The 21685-nt window shown below is 48.7% G+C and overlaps 1 protein-coding gene across 2 annotated transcripts in view; it reads right to left on the bottom strand.

Annotated features, from left to right (window-relative positions):
* Positions 1-21685, bottom strand: part of FAM135A (family with sequence similarity 135 member A) — a 938545-nt gene that overhangs the window by 642670 nt on the left and 274190 nt on the right. The window lies entirely within an intron of this gene.

The following is a 21685-nucleotide window of genomic DNA, read 5'->3' as shown; positions in this document are numbered from 1 at the left end:
GTGACAATTGTGGAGAGAGAGTGATGTAAGCCATAACAATGATAGTAGTCTAGAATTGGTTATGGATGATCATTGATCGATTTTTGTAGCGAGAGAGGAAAGTACATGGATAGTTTGCCAAGGTATCCCAAATGGGTTTAGAGGGTGTCTTCCATGATGAGTGTTGGAAGGAGATATTGTCTGAGCCTCTAATGTGTGAAGCCAAGTTGATCCAGGAGTTAAAGGAGGCTTTGTGTGAACTTTTCCAGTTGGCTAGAACTATTTTGGTTGCAGATGTTAGTAGTAAGTCTAGCAAGTCACTGTCGGATGGGATGCCAAGGTTAGTGTCGACAAATCCTTTAATTAGAAATGAGAGTTCATTTTTTGGCGGCAATTGAATAGCTCTGATACAAATTTTAAAAACGTATTCAAAAAATAGGACAAGGGGGTGCAATGAAGAATGAGGTGAACAATATCTCCTACCTCTTCCTTACAATTCCAGCAAGTGGGATCGCCTAAAATGTTTAATGAGTGTAGTCAAGATGAGGTCCAGAATGTTTTGTGTATGAGCCAGAACTTAGTTTGGGAGACAACAGGGGAAATTTTCTGTAATGTAACTGATTTCCAGATGTTGGACCAGTCTGAGTCTGTTATGGGCTTAGACGAGTGGTTTTCCCAAAAAGCTGTTATATCTTTGTTTAACTGCAATGTTTTTGAGCGCAGAAGATCATACAGGCAAGATACTTGATGACCAGATTTTAAAAAGTTTCAATATAAGATCCGTCAGGGATGGTGTGTTTTTATGGCTCTTAGATTTCGAAATGACAGCCTGGATTTTAAAAGAGTTATAGAACTCTACTTTTTCAAGGTGGTATACTGTTTGTAGGTCAGAGAAGGTTAGGGGATAATGTGGAGCCGAGCTAATGCGGGAAGAAGATGCCTTTGTCTATCCATGATTTGTAGTACATAGTTTTGCCGTCATATTTATTGTTCGGGTTGTTCCAGAGTGAAGCTAAATTGTGGAGTCTTTTACCTGAGGATAGTTTATCTATCTTTAGAGGGAGCTTTTTGTATTATTCTTCAACATGTATTTGGATCTATCAATGTTTTTCGTGTTGGTTGTTAGCAAGGTTAATGGGTTTAGGTTGTTTAGTAAAGCCCTTTCTATTTCTAACCATACCAGTGTATAGTTATTTGGGAGGTGGATCCAATATGAACCCTGTTTGGAAGAAAAGCAGATTGGTTATCTCTGGCGTTGGCCAGTTGAACACCCCCTAGTGAGTTGTGTAGTCTGAGTTTTTTCAAGCCTATTCTAGCTTTTTTATCTTGCCATATGAAATTAGAGATCAGTTTGTCTAGTTTGTGGTGGAAGTCTTCTGATGAAAGAAGAGGGAGAATGCTGAGGAGATCATTGATTATAGGGGTGATTATAATTTGTATAGTTTCTATTGTTCCCCACCAGGTAATACATTTAGGAGAACATTTGTCCAATAACTTCTTTATTTTCTGAAAGGTAATATTTTCACTATGTATAGTGGTATCTATTAGGTCTGATCTGAACTCGAAACCCTGATATTTTATATCTGCCAGGATAATCAAGTTAGGCCATGAACATCTTCTGTGCAGTGGAGGTTTAGAGGTTTCACCTCAATCAATCAAACAAACAATCAGAAACTTGTAAAGCGCACTACTCACCCGTGAGGGTCTCAAGGCGCTGAGGGTAAGGGGTGCTGCTACTGCTCGAAGAGAAGCCTTCTGAAGGTGAGCAGGTCTTGGGTCTGCCGCCGATGGGTCGGGAGGATGTTCCAGGTCTTGGCGGCGAGGGAGGAGAAGGATCTGCCGCCTGAGGTAGTTCGTTGGATGTGTGGGACGGTGGCGAGGGCGAGGCTGGCGGAGTGGAGCTGATGGGAGGGGGTGTGGAAGTTGAGCCTGCTGTTCAGGTAGGCTGGTCCGGTGTTGTGGAGCGCTTTGTGTGAGTGGGTGAGGAGTTTGAAGCTGATCCTCTTGCTGACGGGGAGCCGGTGCAGGTCTCTTAGGTGGGAGGTGATGTGGCTGCGCCGGGGGATGTTGAGGATCAGGCGGGCGGAGGCGTTTTGGATGCGTTGTAGCCGTCGTAGGTGTTTGGCTGGGATTCCTGTGTAGAGTGCGTTGCCGTAGTCTAGCCTGCTGCTGACGAGGGCTTGGGTCACCGTTCTCCTGGTTTCGGTCGGGATCCATTTGTAGATCCTGCGGAGCATGCGGAGCGTGTTGTAGCAGGATGATGATACGGCGTTGACCTGCTTAGCCATGGAGAGGGAGGAGTTGAGGATGAACCCAAGGTTGCGTGCGTGCTCCGTGGGTGTTGGTACTGTTCCCAGTATGGTCGGCCATCATGAGTCTTCCCATGCTGAGGGTGCGGGTTTATGTCTGTTTAGTGTATATCCTGAGAGTTCGGAATAGAATTCTATGGTGGACATGAGAGCTTGTAAGGGGGGGCCTGGGTTTCCTGTGATTATCAAGATGTCATACGCATAGGTGGCAAGTTTAACATGTTTGTCTTTAAAACCGACTCCGGTGATCTAAGAGTATACTTTTATATCTAGTAGAAGGGGTTCCAGTGCTAGGAGAAATAGAGATGGGGAGAGAGGGCAGCCTTGCCTCGTGCCTTGTTGTAGGTCAAGGGGGTGTGATAGGGAACTATTACTCGAGATATGAGGAGTTGGGTTTTTATAGAGAGACATGACCATTTTTATGAGAGTATCTCCAAGGTTAAAATATTCCATGCAGTGTTTTAAAAAAGCCCAAGATACTCTGTCAAACGCTTTTACTGCGTCCAACATTATTGTGCCCATGGATAAGGATGACCTTTTCGTGTTATCGAGGACATGGCATAAGAGGCGCTTGTTATCATTTGCCATACGGTTTTTGAGAAAATCTACTAGGGAATTGCTTATTAATTGTGGGAGGTATTCATTAACTCTTGTAGCCAAGATCTTCGCATATATTTTGCAATCTAAATTTGTCAAAGAGATGGCCTGTAATTTCTTGGCAGTGTTGGGTCTTTCCCGTCCTTGGGGCTCACGATAATGTTAGCTTCAGCCATTGTGCCCGTGACTTTGCCTGAATTAGCGATGTGGTTGAGTAGGGATAGCATGGTTCGTTGTAGTAGGGATCTTAAAATTTCGCAGTAAAGCCCTCCAGGCCAGGAGCTTTATTTTCATTTAGTGTATTAATTGCTTTTGACACTTCAGTGGAGGATATCGGCTTACTGTGAGACAATTTGCCCATTTCTGATAGTTGTGGGACTTTAATGTTCTCTAAATAGCTTTTACATTTATGCGAGTCAAAGGTTTGGTCGTTCTGATATAGTGATTCGTCAAAATTCTTGAAGGTATCTAGTATCTTCTCTGGGTTAGTATGGGTTAGGTTTTTGGAATCCTTAACTGTTGTGATTCGGTTATGGTTATGTTTGAGGTAAGAGGCTAACATCTTTCCAGCTTTGGTAGCTTCGCATAATTTGAGACCTTTAAATGTATTTATCTACACTTCAGCTCTATCACTCAAGATTTTGTTATATTCTTATTTCTTCTGTGTAAATTGGGAGAGCGTGTTATTGTCTAGAGTAGGTATGTGACAATTTAATTTGTTTTATTTCTTGTTCTAACGAAAATAGTCTTGTGTTGTTTGCTTTGTTGATTTCAGTTTTGATTTCTAGACGGACATCTCTTGGGGTTGCCTTGAGGGCATCCAATAGGGTTTGTATATTAGTATCTGGTAAGTTATTTTCTCCGAAATAATTTGTGATCGTTCCTTCAATTTTTTTTCCTGACTTCAGGGTTTGATAGCACTGTTAAAGCGCCATACTCTAGTTTTTCATGACTACCTGCTAAGAGTGTTTTGATGCAGGAGTGATCAGAGACAAGGTTCAGAGATAAGTTAGTAAGGTCAATCAGATGGGTGTAGGCACCAGAGATTAGAATGTAGTCTATTCTTGTATACGAGTTGTGCATGGCTGAATTGGAGGTGCAATCCCAGGAGTCAGGGTGTTGTAGGCGCCAGGTATCTTTAAGATTATATTTTGAGCATATTTTCTGTAGTATACCATGAGACATCGGTTGTCGGTATTTGCAATTGGACTGGCAATCTAGGGTAGTGTCTAAGGGGAGGTTGAAGTCTCCAACTAGTAAAATAAGGTCTTCTTGAGGTAGGTGGTCTATTGTATTAGATACCTTTTCCCAAAAAGAAGTCTCATCCGTGTTTGGGCTGTATATATTTAGGATGTGAAATGCGTACTTTCCCGTACGTAGGTGTGATATCAGGAGTCTACCCTCCTCATCAGGGATGAATGACTCGAGAGTGATACTGGAATGTTTTGAGATTAAGGATATTACTCCTTTTTTTATGGTTGCTGGGGAGCATGCCACATGTGAGATCCAATTATTTCTAAGGAACACAGCGTCTGTCAGATTTTTTTTTTTTTCCCCAAGACCTTTATTGCACAGTTTCAAAGTGACACAGCACAGAGCCTACAACCCCGAGGGCCGGCTGCGGTATATACAGGTGCTTAGTAAGATTCCCTGAGGAACACAGCCATTCAGCCGACATCCCGGAGGTTCGGCGGCGTGGTAGCTAGGTGTGCACAGGATAGTCAAAACCATGTATCGGATAGTCCAGAGGTCTATGGTATTTCCATTATAAACAAACATAACAAATCGAAACAGAAGAAACATGTACGTGAGCCATTGCAGTCAGCATTCATCGCCACAGAGCACGCACGGCACAGTAGCAACCATTTCCACACTCACCGAGGGATGACCCGCCTGGTCATAGCCATATCTGTTGTTGGGGAGGTACATGAGTCGCCCCTATAGGCATTCCATCGACCCCACTTCTTATCCCAGACTCCGGGACAACCCCTAGTTTTGTAAACCGACTTTTCCGACAACATGCATACATCCATTGCAGCCACCCACCTAATCAGGAGTGGCTTGTGTGGTGAACCCCATTGCATGGCTATCTCACGCTTTATTAGAAGGAAGCTGAGGTTCGCCCAGCGCTGTTCTATCTCAGTTAGGTCTGTGAGGTCCCAGATAGTAAGAAGCGCGCATTTGGGAGACAGAGGGATCTGTTTCCCGAGGGCATCAGTCATTTTCAGGACAGCGCGGTTCCACAGGTCCTGGACTACTGGGCATTCCCACAGGATATGATAAAAGGTGCCCGTACAGCCGCATTGACGGAGGCAAAGGTCAGATGGACGTCGGCCTATTTTGGCTAGGAGGGGACCCGACATGTATGTCCTGTGTAGTACTTTCAATTGTATCAAGCGGAATCTATGATTGATGGCCGACTCTCGCGGGGACATCAATGCTGACTGCCATTCTACATCCTCCAGATTGCCAATGTCAGCCTGCCACTTAGCCCGGAGGAGGTGAAAAGAATTTGGCATATTGTTGCACAATTTACGGTACGTATAAGAGATCGCCTTAGCTTGAAGGGGTTCGGACAAGATAATTTGGTTTCTTGAAGGAGAATGATATCCCGTTCGTTTTCGCGAAGTACTCCATGATATTTTGTTATTTAATTGGGTGATTTAGCCCTTTCACATTTAGGGAGATTATGTGGAGGTTGTCAGAAATGCTATGTACAGACATCTTGAGTATGTAAGTGGTGGGTAGCATTTAGGTAATGTCTTAAGTGGATTTTCCCATCTATCATAGTAGCCAACTTAGTAGGAGTTACATATGTATAGTGCTGAGTTCCCTCGTGTATCCACAAGGGTGAGCTAAAATTGTTACACCAAACTGACTGTGTTATGGGTGGAGTAGCGTTTATTGCGAAAGTGTGGAAAGGAAAAAAAGAGGGGTAGAGTCTACTAAATAATGAGAGGAGTATGAGTAATCACTGATCCAATAACTGATCAGAAAACAGAACCAAGAACAAAGCCCCAACCCCACACCCCTGTCCCGCCCACCCACCCCATTCCCCAGAGCAATAGAACACAGTAGGTGCGAAAACAGGAGTGTCCATCCTCCAGCAATGAGTGAATCATAGCTGGGTAAGAGAATAGTATTTTAACATATTGTTTACAGTGAGCTTTGCAGATGGTATTGAACAGGTAGTAATGAACAATAATATTGAATAGGTCATGTTGAACAGAACTAATGGCGTTGATGGTCATAACAGCACGTCCAGAATATTACATTTTAGCAATTAAACCAGGCTTGGTAAGCGTGCAGTGACCAGAATATGATTGGGAATGGACTGTGTTATAACAGGTAAAAATAATTTTAATGTTGGTTGGAACACAGTATTACTGAGACGACAAATGCTAACAATAAAGTAATAAAGAGCAATTCTCTATTTTGAGAGAATTTGTGATAATATTGCTCACGCAATAGAGATGCTTGTAAGCTAACTACACCCATTGACATTTAGAACTAGCCTAAATGAGTAACAAACCATTTTGAGCCAAGGGTGGATAAGATTCTCTGGAACATGTGATTGGACTGCTGTACCGGAAAGTGAACTTTATAATTTCCTTTTGATGGAGAATGAGTTGTAGCTTTCCATCTCTTGAGTTATCATCTAGGAAACTTGAGAGGTCAGACGGATCGGCAAAGATATATTATTTTCCTTGAGCTGTAACTCTAAAGTTGGCAGGACCTGCAAAAGAGAACGGGATGTCTAGTTCCCGGAGTTCGTCTCAGAGTGCGAGGAAGCTCTTCCTGATCTCGACCGTTGGTTTTGAATAATCCTGCGTAAATATTATTTTATGTCCATTCCATGTGATCCGGCGGTTTTACGAGCATAGGTCAGGATGGCTTCGGCATGTTGATACCTCATTGGTTTACAGACAATCGGTCTTGTCAAGTTTATTGAGGGAGATTTAAATATTTGGGACTCTGTGGGCCCGTTCTAGTTCTAAATCTTTATTGAACTTTATGCCGGTTATTTGTAGGATCCAGTTTTCCAAGAAAGATATGCAGGGTTTGGCTGTATCATCTGAGCTTTCCGGCAGGCTATAAATTCTTATATTGCCCGTCTGTTGCGATCTTCAAGTTCGGCAATATCTCTTTTCTTATGTTTTGTGGCAGACTGCAGGTTTTTTTTCTTTATTGGATCGAGTGGTGGAGTCTTTTACCTCGATTATCCTTTGTTCGTCCTCTGAATTTTTGTGTTGATATCAACCCGGATGGCTTTTGATTTACTTGATTTCACCAGGTCATATACATCCGCCAGCTTCTTCAGTATCATTTCCACTGTGCTGTTTATGTAAGCCTTGGGTTTAATAGGAGAGTCTAGTGAAGGGGGTTCAGCTTTCTAACGCTTGTAGTGCGATTTGGGTTTTTCTGCCATATTGCTATAAAAAGAAAAAGAGGTTACTTCAGATCGTAATCCGCTTTAGTTAGTAACTGGCAATACGTTTATAGGTGGTAGATGATGGGTAGCCTGAGTGTTGTTTTGGTATCTACTCAGATCTGTTTAATGTAGTTTGAAAACACTGTGATCACTCAGAAGCTAATGGGTAATCACTTTTGTGGTTAGTCGAACACAAGGTTGAACAAACACTGATTACCCTAGGGGGTATAGATTATGTAGAACCTATTAGTGTCCACAGATCACTATTCAGCGTGGTTCCCAGACAACCCTAGAGTAGGAAAGGGATGAGCCCCACAGCGCCGGTAGTTGTAATGGCTGATTGATTACTCTAGGAAGCAGTGAAATGCTGGGTCACTTTTTACAGTGTAGATCCTATATCACCATTTAGCACTGACTGTCTGAGCGGAGTCTGTATAGCTTTAAAGCATAATCCATGGTTGTGTGGATAAAGGCTTATGTAGAGCCTATTAAGGTCCACAGATCGTTATTCAGTGTGGTTCCAAGTCAACCAGGGTGTAGGAAGGGGATAAGCACAACAGTGCTGGCAGTTGTAATAGCTGTTGATTACACTAGGAAGCATTCAGTCACTTCTAGAGGTACAGATCCTATAGTACCATTTAGCACTGAGGGTCACAGTGGTGTGTGTATAGCTTCAGAGCATAGCACATGGTTGTGTGGAGAAAGGCTCCAGTGCGCCCTCCACGGCCTGGTCGCCCCCACGCTCCCCGCCTGCTCTGCCTGCCTACCTCTACCTGCTGCCTGCCAGACGCCGATCCGGCGCCCCAGCCGCCGCAGGGCCGCCCACCAAGGCCGCCGTTTTTTCCCGCCGTTCCTGCCGCGACCCCGCCCCCCGCTTGCCGATTGGCCCACGCGCTCCCCACCTCCCAGCTGACCCTCCCTGCCGGCTCCCTTCTTATGACGCCCCCAGAGCGTCCGCGCAGCGGGCGCGCCGATTGTGCGCCGAAGGCGCGCCAAAGGTAAGCCCGTCTACGCCCGTCCGTGCCTGGACCGCGCCTAGTGCCAGGACCCCTGGTCCCCACCGCCGGAAGCCGTCCCGACGGACCTACGACGCCATCGACCTCAACGCACTCAACACCGGCCGAACACCGGGCTGCTACCGAGCCACACCGAGACGCACCCACGGACCCTTCAGCTGCCACTCCTGCAAGTTCTCCTGCAACCGGACCCACGCCACACCAGCACCCACCAAGCCGAACACCAGCAGCACCCACCTGAAGTGCATCCTGCTCAACACCCGCTCCGTCCACAGACACGCCGTCGAGCTATGGAACCTGCTCGACACCACAGACCCAGACGTCGCCTTCGTCACGGAAACCTGGATGAACGCCTCCTCAGCGCCCGACATCGCCATCGCCATCCCAGAAGGCTACAAGATCATCCGGAGAGACCGCGTCAACCAGACAGGAGGAGGCATCGCCATCATCCACAGGAACACTATCCGCATCACGACCAACACCGACGACACCCTCGCACCCGCCGAACACCTGCACTTCCAGATCCACGCCAACCCCAAGACCACCCTCAGAGGCACCCTCATCTACAGACCCCCGGGACCACGCACACAATTCAGCGAGGACATCGCCGACTTCATCAGCCCACACGCCCTCCCCTCCGCCGACTACATCCTCCTCGGGGACCTCAACTTCCACCTGGAGAACAACAACGACCGCAACACCACCACCCTGCTGGACAACCTCGCCAACCTCGGACTCAAGCAACTGGTGACCACCCCCACCCACTACGCCGGACACACACTCGACCCGATCTTCTCTTCCAGCAAGGACATCGCCTTCAGCCACGCCACGGGACTCCACTGGACGGACCACAGCTGCGTCCACTTCAGCTTCAGAAGGACCACGCTCCACCATCACCAGCAACAGGCTCCCCGCAGAAGCTGGAACAAGATCACTACAGACCAGCTCGCTACTTCCCTGAGCAAGAACCCTCCCACCAGCACAACCAACCCCAGCCAAGCAGCCACCAACCTCACGAAATGGATCAGCGACTGCGCAGACGACCTCGCCCCGCTGAAGACCCCGCCGAGCAGACCCGGCAGCAAGAAAGCCCCATGGTTTAACGACGAACTCAAGAGCTCCAAGAAGAACTGCAGAGCACTTGAGAAAACCTGGCGCAGAGACCCAACACCGGACAACATGACTGCCCTCAAGCTCGCCACCCGAAAACACCACCAGCTGATCCACGCCACCAAGAAAACCGCATTCAAGGAACGACTGGACAACAACGCACACAACAGCAAGGAACTCTTCAACATCGTGAAAGAGCTCTCCAACCCCAACGCCGGAAACAACGACATCACCCCTTCGCAAGACCTCTGCAACTCCCTCGCCTCCTACTTCCACAACAAGATCGCGGACATACACAACAGCTTCAGCACTCAACCGACGCACGCCACGACCGAACCACCGCCCCCCCCACCACCCTCCGCGCCTGGATCCCGATCAGCACCGAAGACACCATCCGCACGATGAACTCCATCCACTCCGGATCTCCGACAGACCCCTGCCCTCACCACGTCTTCAACAAGGCCGACGCTGTCATCGCACCCCACCTGCGGGACATCATCAACACCTCCTTCGACATCGCCACCTTCCCGGAGAGCTGGAAGCACGCCGAACTCAGCGCTCTACTCAAGAAACCATCAGCAGACCCAACCGACCTCAAGAACTACCGCCCCATCTCGCTGCTCCCGTTTCCGGCAAAAGTCATCGAGAAGACCGTCAACAAGCAACTGGCCGCCTTCCTCGAGACGAACGGCTCCCTCGACCTCTCGCAGTCTGGCTTCCGGGCCAACCACAGCACCGAGACCGCCCTGATCGCAGCTACCGATGACATCCGAGCCCTGCTTGACAACGGAGAAACAGCGGCCCTCATCCTCCTGGACCTCTCCGCGGCCTTCGACACTGTCTGCCACCGTACCCTAGTACAGCGCCTCAGCAACGTCGGAATCCAGGAGAAGGCATGGAGTGGATCACCTCCTTCCTCGCCGGAAGGACACAGAGAGTCCGCCTCCCCCCGTTCAGATCGGAGGCCACCGAAGTCACCTGCGGCGTTCCTCAAGGCTCCTCGCTCAGCCCAACACTCTTCAACGTATACATGAGCCCCCTCGCAGCCATCGCACGCCAGCACAACCTGAACATCATCTCCTACGCCGACGACACCCAGCTGATCCTCTCCCTCACTAACGACCCCGCCACCGCCAGAGCCAACCTGCACGAAGGGATGACAGACGTAGCCACATGGATGTCGAACAGCCGCCTGAAACTGAACTCGGACAAGACGGAAGTCCTCATCCTGGGATCCTCACCCTCCGCCTGGGATGACTCCTGGTGGCCCCCCGCCCTGGGCAGCGCACCCAAACCAACAGACCACGCACGCAACCTGGGCTTCATCCTGGACTCCTCCCTCTCCATGACCAGACAAGTCAACGCCGTCTCCTCGTCGTGCTTCAACATCCTGCGCATGCTACGCAAGATATTCCGATGGATCCCCACCGAGACCAGGAAGACGGTCACCCAGGCCCTCGTCACCAGCTGTCTGGACTATGGCAACTCCCTCTACGCCGGAACCACCGCCAAACTCCAGAAGAGATTCCAGCGGATCCAGAACACCTCAGCACGACTCATCCTGGACATCCCCCGTCGCAGCCACATCTCCGGACACCTGAGAGACCTGCACTGGCTCCCGGTCAACAAGAGAATCACCTTCCGGCTCCTCACCCACGCACACAAAGCCCTACACAACCAAGGACCAGGATACCTCAACAGCCGCCTCAACTTCTACGCTCCCAAACGCCAGCTTCGATCGACCAGCCACGCCCTTGCCGCCGTCCCCCGCATCCGAAGAGCCACCACAGGAGGAAGGTCCTTCTCCTACCTGGCCGCCAAGACTTGGAACTCCCTTCCTACCCACCTCCGCCTGACCCAGGACCACCTCGCCTTCAGGAAGCAGCTCAAGACCTGGCTGTTCGAGCAGTAGCGGACCCCCTCCCCCCAGCGCCTTGAGACCCTCCGGGTGAGTAGTGCGCTATATAAATGCATTGATTGATTGATTGATTGATTGCATGTGGTGCCTACATCTTGATTTCATGCATTGCTTCTTGGTAAGCTCTGGGATAATCGAGGGATATATGTGGTATCATGCTGTACAACATTAGTTCTGGATCGAGCAACTGTGAGGCACGCTTAAAGTAAGTAACTTGATGAGGTTACCTTAGTTAGCACACATTTTACAGGATGTATGGGGAATACTCCACGAGGTGTTCCGCCATCTTAGGGTCAGGTAATGAACAAACAAACAGGACTGCCACGCTGATTCAGATTTAATGTCGGTAAGTAATAGATCTATGGTTCAATACCTTGAAACCTCAGGACCCGCGGCAGCCTTCTGAAGACGAAAGTTTACAATTTGGCAAGGGTTCAGTTGTTCCGGCGTTTCAGCTGCAAGCCCAGATAGGCTTCTCTGCTATTTTGCGAGCGAGGCGCTCTGGGGTTATCAAAGTGTTTCTTTCAGCTCCAATCCCATAAAAGTACTTGCCGATGTGTGTTGAAGGTGCTGCAGAAGATACGGAATCACATTCCGGTCTTATCACACCAAATTTCCTGCTCATTCATGGCAAGAATGTCTCATTACACTCCGTGCCAAGTGGAGAGGCGGAATCAGGCAGCCATGAGCTCTGCTGTCCAAGCCACGCGCCGCATTTCATTCATCTCTAAACAGAACTATATCAGGGCAACTCTTATGTTGCTGCTCCACCCTTGTTTTTGATATTCCATGTAAGTGCTGTGAACAGCGGGCTCGTGGAGGAGGACCGCTATCATATGTAGGACTAAGTGTACGCCATAAGAAGTGTGGATTACTACATCTGTTCCCTGGACAATATCTATACTTTTAAGCGGTCGGTGTTCAGGTTCAGAATCTGTCACTAAACAAGAGACTGGATGATTTGACAGGTATTTTATATTTTCAGAACTACAAAATTTAAAACTGAAATATATACAAAAGAAAAACACATTTCGAAATCTCACAAATTGATTCACCTAAGACAGACATTGAATCCTATTTATAAATTAACATCACTCTCTTCTATTTAATGCTTTTGAAATATAGCAGGCCACAACATTATAATTTGTACAAACTATTCTTCCATATGTATCACTATACCTAACTCATAATCTTAAAATATTGTTTGCATAAAAAAATCCTCAGGCTAAACAGTGTAAACAAACAGACATTAAACACTGCATATTGGGGGAGGAGCCGCGCCAGCGACCAAGATGGCCGCTTGAGCATCGGCTCCGCCGGCCCCCACATCCTGACTTGCCATCCGGCACATTATCCTGAGCCCCGTCCCTACCATCGGGTGGGGGACCAGCACCTGAGCCACCAGGTGAAACTGTGAACGATTTGGGCGCTCCGATGACCTAATACCGTCGTCTGGAATTTTTGGGCCTTCTGGAAACGTCACCGGGACCCCGCGTGTGGCGCTGCCCGCTCTGGAGTTCAACAACGGCGAGTGGGACCGGAAGTGCTCGGTGGCACTCGATCCAAGGAAGTCGTGTCGCATCTGTGGGGCCTCCGGTTTCCCCTTTCAGACTTGTTCACACTGTGCTCCCCTGCTGGGACGGAGCAACCCGTGATCGACAGGCTTTGATTGACTTGGCGACACATTGACTCGGCCTTGTTCGATCGGCGGAGGTGGTGTCCGGATAGAGGTTGAGAATGGCGGAGAGAGGGGACCCCGAAAAGCCACCGCCGAAAACATCGAGGACTACCAGACTGGTTCAGTCCAATAGACTGGAAAAGTACAGTTTTTCCAAGGGCTCCCCAGTGGACGAGAGGCGCGCTCAAGCGAGTGGCCAGGAGGGTGACCCTACCGGAGCGGACCCGACGATGAAGGATCTGATGGCAGCGATCACCGGGATCCAGTCCTCCCTCGGTAGGATGGGAGAGGGGTTGGCCTAACGGCTAGGGCGCTCGACCTCGGACCTGGGTTCGAGTCTCGGTAACGACGCCAAAAAAACCTCCTGTGATTCTGGGCAAATCACTTAATCTCCCCGTGCCTAAAATGAATGCGTGTCCTCATGTAACGTAACTGGTGCTATGTAAAGCGCTCTGATACCTGATTCAGTTCGGGTTTCTTTCGCGCTATATAAAACTCTGCAAAAAAAAAAAAAGACTCCAAATTGGACACGGTGACTATCGAGGTGGGCCTCATCCGTGCGGACCTAACCAAAACCACGGAGAAGGTCAAGACACTTGAGATCAAAACATCAAGCCTCACAGATGATGTGTCGGAACTTCAGCGGGAGGTGAGAGACCTGAAGGCGTCTCGGACTCAATGTGACCGAAAGCTGGATGAATATGAGGGACGAGCGAGGCGCAATAACGTCCGCATCCTAGGCGTACCGGAGAGATTGGAGGGACAGGCCCCGGATTTCTTTGTGGAGGATCTTATCCTGAACCACCTGAAACCCGAGGGCCTCAGTAACTTTTTCACGGTGGAAAGAGCCCATAGAGTTCCCGGCGGACGCCCGAAGACAGGGGCGCTCCCTCGTCCTATGATCGCACGAATATTGAACTTTCGGGATCGGGACGGCAAGATCCTCCGGACCTCTGGCATTTGAGAACGCTTCCTTGCGCTTTTTCCCTGACTTTACCCAGACAGTCCAGAAACAACGGCAGGATTTTATGGCAATCAAAAGGCGGCTGCGGGCCTCGGAAATCAAGTACTCCATGCTGTTCCTGGCCCGCCTTCAGATCGAGCGCGACCGGAAAACTTGGTTTTTTGACCATCCTGAGGCTACTGTGGACTGGCTGGACCGTGTTCAGGTGCCAGATACGGAGGGAGACACCCGGGCGGAAAACGAGGAACAGTGACTTTTCTTCTGTTCGTGTCGGTTTGACTATGGTGGTGGGGGTGCTGATTTGACCAGGGCGATTTCTTTCCCCCATCGATATATTTAACATTTTTGGATTTTTTATAGAACATTCTTGATGGGGTTTATTCGAGGGTTGGGATTGTGGAGGTTGGTGGCCTGTTGTAAGGTCCTCCTCCGCTTTCTACGTTTAGATTCCGTAGTTAGTCTTAGGGAGACCGGCACACTGCTAGTTGGGGATGTGCATACGTTGCATGTAGGGGTGCAGGGTGGGGGGTTGGCAAGTTGGGTTTAGGGTTTTTTTGATTGTTGGTTTGTGTTTTGATTATGACCTGTGTCTGCTATGGGTGTCGCGGAATGCATCAGAATTCTCGGGGGATGAGTATGGCTTCCACTAGGTGGGCTTGGGTATATCCGTCCTCAGTTGGAATGTGAATGGCTTGGGAGATAAGATCAAGCGTGCCATGGTGGGGCAGCTAATCAGACGACGATCGCCAGATGTGGTTTTGTTACAGGAGACCCATCTTACGGGTAAGCGATGTATGGCGCTGCACCGGAGAGGGTATAAATTGGTGGCCCATGCCTGTTTTACCTCATGTTCTAGAGGGGTAGGGATTTTAGTTAAGAACTCCTTTCCGTTCACTATACAAGCGACTTGGTATGATAATCGAGGCCGATATGTCGGCATCTCGGGGCTCTGGGAGGGTAGGCCTGTCACGTTCCTTTCAATATACGTTCCCCCTGCGCTGCAGACAGACACCTTTCGTGACCAGAGCAGGGTGTTTTTGTCGTTGCCCATTGGTATCATGGTGTTAGGGGGAGACTTCAATGCTGTGATGGATGGTGAGCTGGACAGGTACCCCTCCCGTGTGTTATTGCCCTCTCGTAGATGGTTGTCGGATTTTGTCTCCGCAACTGGCATGGTTGATGGGTGGAGACTCCGGCACCCCGGTGACTCGGAGTATACACATGTGTCTGCGGCACATCGCTCTTTCTCCAGGATTGATCATGTATTGGTGCCTGCGTCGCAGGCGATGTTTGTTCAGGAAGTGAGTCATCCGGCTAGAGGAGTATCTGATCACTCGCCGATTGGCTTCAACTGAAAATCGGACAAAGTAATGTGGCTAGGATAGCCCCAATTAGCGCTTGGCGCTTGAGAGACCCTACTATCAAAAAGGAGATAGTACGTGTTACGGATAGCTACTTCCGAGTGAACGGGGGACAGGTGACCCTCTGGGAGGCCTACAAAACTGTAGTCAGGGGGGAGGCGCTCTCCCTAATCTCTGGGCAGAAAAAGAGGAGTAGGGCGGAAATCGACAGGATTGAGGCGGAGCTATCGGCCTTGGAAAGGGAGGTCTCCACTAATGGGGATCCGGGGGCGGTACACCGCCTCGGTCTCCTTAGAGACGAGTACAAACACCTGGCGCGTGATAGAGCGAGAGAGCAACATGCCAACACACAAAGTAGAATTTATGAACATGGTGATAAGGCTGGGAAATTGATTGCGTGGCTGGAGAAGGGTGACTGGGGATCGCGTCTGGTGCTGGAGCTGCAGATTGCGGGCTCGGGTGTCACGACGGATCCACAGATTATAGTGGATGAGTTTGCCCGATACTACGAGGAGGTCTATACTTTGATGGGACTGTACATAGTGGAAGAGAATGGAGAGGTCATCCGAGATATTCCAATGCCCGCTTTGTCAGTTGAGCATAGGGAGTTTCTGGATTCCGCCATCACGAATGACGAGGTCGCGATGGCTATCTGGGGGGTTCACTCCGGAAAAGCCTCGGGCCCGAACGGTATCCCTATAGAACTGTACAAACTGCATGCAGACCGTCTGGCCCCGTTTCTAAAAGACATGTATCTTGAGAGTAGAGAAAGTGGTGTACTACCTTATGACCAACACATCGCCAATATCATTGTAATTTATAAGGATGGAAATACCTTGGTTGGAGTGCTCCTCCTATCGACCGATTTCTCTCCTGAATGCGGAGCCTAAGGTCCTGGCCAAGGTACTTGCCAACCGGTTGGTGAAAGTTGTCCCAGAACTGGTACATCCGGACCAGTCCGGCTTCATGCCGCGCCGTAATACTGCTCTTAATCTTCGTAGACTCCATGGAGTGGTGGCGGGTGCTTCCCGCATTCACGAGCCGGCGGTGCTTCTGTCGCTAGACACTACTATGGCGTTCGACAGGGTGGAATGGTTTTACCTGTTTGCGGTGCTGGAGAAGCTGGGGTTCGGACCAGAATTTATACGTTGGATCCGTCTTCTGTACTCGGGTCCGTTGGCCCGAGTGGTGGTGAATAACCATAAGTCCCGCGATTTCCAGCTGGGGAGGGGCACCAAACAGGGATGTCCCCCTTCACCACTTTTGTTTGCCCTGACCCTGGAGCCGCTCACGGCTTGGGTACGATGGGACAGATCAATCAAAGGGCTGCGATGGACCCCGGAGTAGGAGGATAAAATTTCACTTTACGCTGATGATATTCTCATGTACTTGACCTCCCCCCGGCAGGCCCGATTGTTTTTCTGGACATCTTAGCAATTTATGGGAGATACTCGGGTTTCGCTATCAATTGGGCGAAGTCGGTCCTTTTCGTGTTGAGCGGTGACCCCCCCTAGAGTGCCAGCGAATTGTCCGGTAAAAGTCGAATTGGTAAGTTTTCGCTACCTTGAAATTCACGTCTCAAAAGATCCTAAGGTGCGCTTCAACGCTAATCTGGGTCCCCCCTTGGCCAGACTCCGTTGTGATATTGCAAAATGGAGGGAGTTGCCGCTTTCCCTGTTGGGTCAGGCGGTTTTGTTTAAAATGATGGCGCTACCCCGGTTTTTATATGCCTTGCAGAACTCCTTCGATCCCGTACCCCCCTCTTATTTTAATGAGATAGAATCGTTGCAGTGTCAACTTCTCTGGGCCGGGAAACCGCGGATTGCACTATCCAAATTTATGTTACCCTGGTATGATGGTGGGATTGGATTGCCCAATATCAGGAAATATTACTGGGCCTCCCAATTAGGCCCTAACAATCATGCGATCTATGGCTCTCCGGCTAACCCCGGGTTTGCCATGGATCGTGGCCTGTTGCCGGGGGGTGAGTACACTAGGGTCTTGTATGCTAGACGTGGCAGGTTTCCTCTGCTAGGTCCGACGTCGGTTTCGACGCGGGTGTGGCATGAGGCAAACCGAGCTCTCAAATGGGAGGGTAAGATAACAATGGCCACGCCATTGTGGAACTCGGAAGCTTTGGGTGGTCTGTGGAAGTCGAAGGGTTTCGATCGCTGGGACCTGATTGGTATCTCGCAGGTCCGAGACATGTTGGGTAAGAAGGGGATATTGACCTTTGAGGAATTGCAAGCCAGACACCAACTGAATGAGAGTGAGCGCTATCGCTATTTACAAATTAAGCATGCACTGGCGGCGGCTATCCCACGCGATGTGAAGCCGCCGGTGGCCTCTCCGCTGGAGGATCGAATTTTGGATGGGTACCTTCCTACCAAGGTGATTTCTCTGGTTTACAAGCAATTGGTCAATCACACTGAGGATCCCCTGGTGAAAGTCCAGGAACAATGGGTTGCAGATGGCTTGGTTTTGGATGACGAAGACTGGGGGGAGGCTGTGTCTTCCCCTCGGGAAGTGGCGATTTCCATGAGACTTCGTCTGGTGCAGCTTAGGATCCTTCACCGGTCCTACACCATGGGTCCAGGGTTGTGTCGTATGGGGCTTGCTTCAAATGCAGATTGCCGTAGGGGATGTAGCATGATTGGAACGTTTTTGCATATTTTGTGGGAGTACCCGGAGATCCATAACTATTGGATCAAGATTCATGAGAAAATGAGTGAGGTGTGGGGAGTACAGATTGCACTTGAGGCACGCTGTTGCCTACTTAATGTATGGGAGCCTTCCGACCTCTCGAGCCATGGTAAACTCGTGGGTCACTCTCGCATGTATGGTTGTCAAGCGAAACATCGCACAATTATGGGGTGCTGGTCGAGCTCCTCAGCTTGGGGAATGGATGGAGGACCTTGATTGGTGTATGTTTCGGGAGAGATCCGTGTATGTGGCCAGAGGGAGACCCCGCAAATGGGGGAAGATATGGGAGGCTTGGAGTGCTTACCGAGGGGATATTTGTACGCCGCCAGAAATAGATCCAGTTCGGGACGACATGGATGTAACCTGAGCCCAATTTTCACACTCCTTCATACTTCTGTAATGTTGGAATCTACATTCTCCGATTATGACTTGCGGATACCTATGGCCCGATGGTCATATTTATTTGTTTTTGTTGTTTATGTTTAATAAAAAGATTTTAAAAAAATAAAAAAACCAATGCATATTCATTTCCTCCCAAAGGACAATCACAAGCATTTGTCTCTCTTTTAACTATTGTAATTGTTGCTAAAATCAATCAACATCCGTAAATTTGTTTTAAATCTGCTGAGTGCTTTTCTTGCCTCATAACATTATTTCCCTCAAAATCACCCTCTACACCACTTAGCACTCATTCTGTTTTTATAATTTTTAATAGAAATTAAGCAATTAAAAGAAAATCTATCACTGAAATTATTTGGTTTACATATTGATGAAAACTTTGGCTGGGAGGAGGATACCGAGAAGTCATTCAGAGTCCTAGAACAGAGACCAGAAGCTCTTAGGGATAAACATGATAATATAACCAGCAATCCTTTTCTGGAAGGGCATATAACCCAGCCAGCAGCGGTTGCTCTATATGATGTCAAATTTAGGAAGATGAGGAAGAATTCTCCCTTGGAAAAGGAAATAAATTCGTATCTCAACTACTGTCTTCCTCAGTGGCACATCCACAATACCATTACTGCATTCCAGATAACATTTTTAATCCTTTTTTTGAAACAAAGTTTTATTAATAGTTTTTCATCTCGTACATTACAATACTAGAATGGTCGTCTGTACAGAGCCAGCTGTCATATACAGTCTAGTACCAACAACAGCTTGAACAGTCAAAGATACATATCCCTTACTTTGATTATTAATATACGGTTACAGACAGCGAAATAAAAACACACATAATTTTTGGAACGGGTACTATATAGGTTCCTGGGGTCCGTGGACTTTACTGCGAGTTATGTAGACCCCTGCCCTCCTCACATCTTAGTGCCGCACTCTCTGCATTGCCCCACCTGATCACTTCGCCATGCCACACATGAAGGAGGTGGGGGGGTGGGTTAGACTTCCATCACATTGTGATGGCCCGTATTGCTAGAATTAATGACAGATTTGCAAACCTGTATGGTACTTTGTGCATCGAGGGGGACTTATGTAGACCTAGGATACATTCCTCCATAATATTGGCTATTTCCCTCTGTATAGCTGCAGAAATGAGCCTTCTGACCGAGTCCCAGAAAGCCCTTAGGTGAGGGCAGCTCCACAACATATGCGCTATTCCAGCCCCATCCGCATAGCATCTGGGGCAATGTTGCTGAGTGTGCGGAAACATTTTGTCCAAGCGATGTGGGGTGAGATAAGCCCTGTGAAGTACCATGGTTTGGATAAATTTAAATTTAGCGTTTCTGGTAATTTTCCTAGGGTACTCTATGATTTTCCCTCATTCCTTTCCTAAGACTCGTCCGATGTCCTCCGACCAAGCGTCTTGCAATTGGGTGAGGGATATTCCAGCATGAGCCTGCCAGCATATAACCATTTCACCAAGTGCCTGCCCCGTCCCATGTAATGTAACATTTTGACTAATTCATGTGTATCTGGTTCTCGTCTAAGCGGGCCCACTGTGTTTTCACATACTGCGTCACAGCCGCATGCAGGATGTATAGATGGCCTGGTGCTCCCATGTTCCGGTCAAAGTTATCGTTATCTAGCAAGTGTCCCTCATGGAACAGGTCTGTCACTGTGGTAACTCCTGCGTCGGTCCAGGGGGCAAGGGTATGTTGTGTTATACGTCCAGTCGCCAATGGTATGCCCAAAAGGGGAATGTTACCTGCATAAGCAGGGAGTGTGTTTGTATAAAGGAGTGCCGCTTTCCAGCATTGTAGTGCTGTGCGCAGTAATGTAGGGAGCTGCTGGAGGAGTTTACAACGTGGGAGCAACAGCGCGTGCAAGGCTCCCGTCGCTATGTTGCGCTCAGTGTAGCCTATTTCCTGGAGGTTACATCCGGCCGTCTAAAAGGAGAGCCATTGTAACTGGCAAGCATAATAGTAGGCCCTGAAGCAAGGAACCCCAAGTCCCCCTTTGTTTGTGCCAAGTTAGATCTTCTGGAGGCTAATCCTCCGTCTGCCGGTACCCCAAATTAGATCAATGAGTAGAGAGTTTGAAAGTACGTTGTGGGAGCAGTATCGGTAGATTCGTAAAATAATAGAGTAGTTTCGGGAGGATGACCATTTTCGTAAGGGCTATCCTACCTATCACTGATAGCGGCAATGTAATCCAGAAGGAAATACTAGCGCAGAGGCCTCTAAGTGCCTTGTGTAAGTTGCCGTCCAATAGGTCCGTGGGAGTCCGGTAAACCTGTATTCCCAAGTATTTAAATGTCTGTGGTGCAACTTCTATCGCCACTGGACCGAACGGAATAATCATGGGGATAGTCTGCCCTCAGAAGAAAAAGGCATGCGATTTCCCCGGGTTAATGGCCAACCCCGATATGGATTCAAATACAGTAAATATCTCCACCATAGGCGCTAAGTCTGATCGGAGATCTTTGACATAAAAAATTATGTCGTCTGCATAAGCTGAAAAAAGATGTACTTTGTGTCCTACCGGAAAACCCAGGTCCTGCACCTCCGCTCACAGTTTAATAGCCAGGGGCTCCAGCGCCAGTATAAATAAAAGTGGCGATAGTCGGCACCCCTGCCTCGTCCCTCAATAAATCGGATACGTATCTGAGATATAGCCCCCAGTGCGGACGCGAGCCGTAGGACCCTGGTATAACAGACAGAGCCATTTTAGATAATCATCCGGTACCTCGAATTTGCCCAGTGCTTTAAATAAATAATCCCAGTTCAGTGTGTCAAACGCCTGGCGATGGTCTAGCGACATGCATCCAGCGTGAGTGTAGAGTGGTGGGTGGCCGACAGTAGGGAATGCAATCTTCTGGTGTTCAAAGATGTGCTACGGGCCGGTAAAAAACCCGTCTGATCTATATGTATTAATTTATGCAGGAGTGGTATGAGTCTATTCACTAGTCTTTTGCTAAGAATTTTATTTTTCGTTGCCAGGAGCGACAGTGGGCGGTAGCCTGCCATGTCAGTGGGGTCCCTGCCTGGCTTTGGGAGTGTGACGGTCAGTGCCTGTGTCGTTGTATGTGGTAATTCACCTTTTTCTAAGGTCATTTTATACAGGAGTTCCAAATGGGGTATAAGTGAATCTCCATAGATGTCATAAAATTCTGCAGGCAACCCGTCTAATCCAGGGGTTTTATTTCGGGGAAGCCCTTTGATTGCC

The sequence above is a fragment of the Lissotriton helveticus genome, chromosome 6, assembly GCF_964261635.1.
Source record: "Lissotriton helveticus chromosome 6, aLisHel1.1, whole genome shotgun sequence".
NCBI lineage: Eukaryota > Metazoa > Chordata > Amphibia > Caudata > Salamandridae > Lissotriton > Lissotriton helveticus.
Note: the sequence above shows the minus strand (reverse complement) of the source record. Positions and strands in the feature narration are given on the sequence as shown.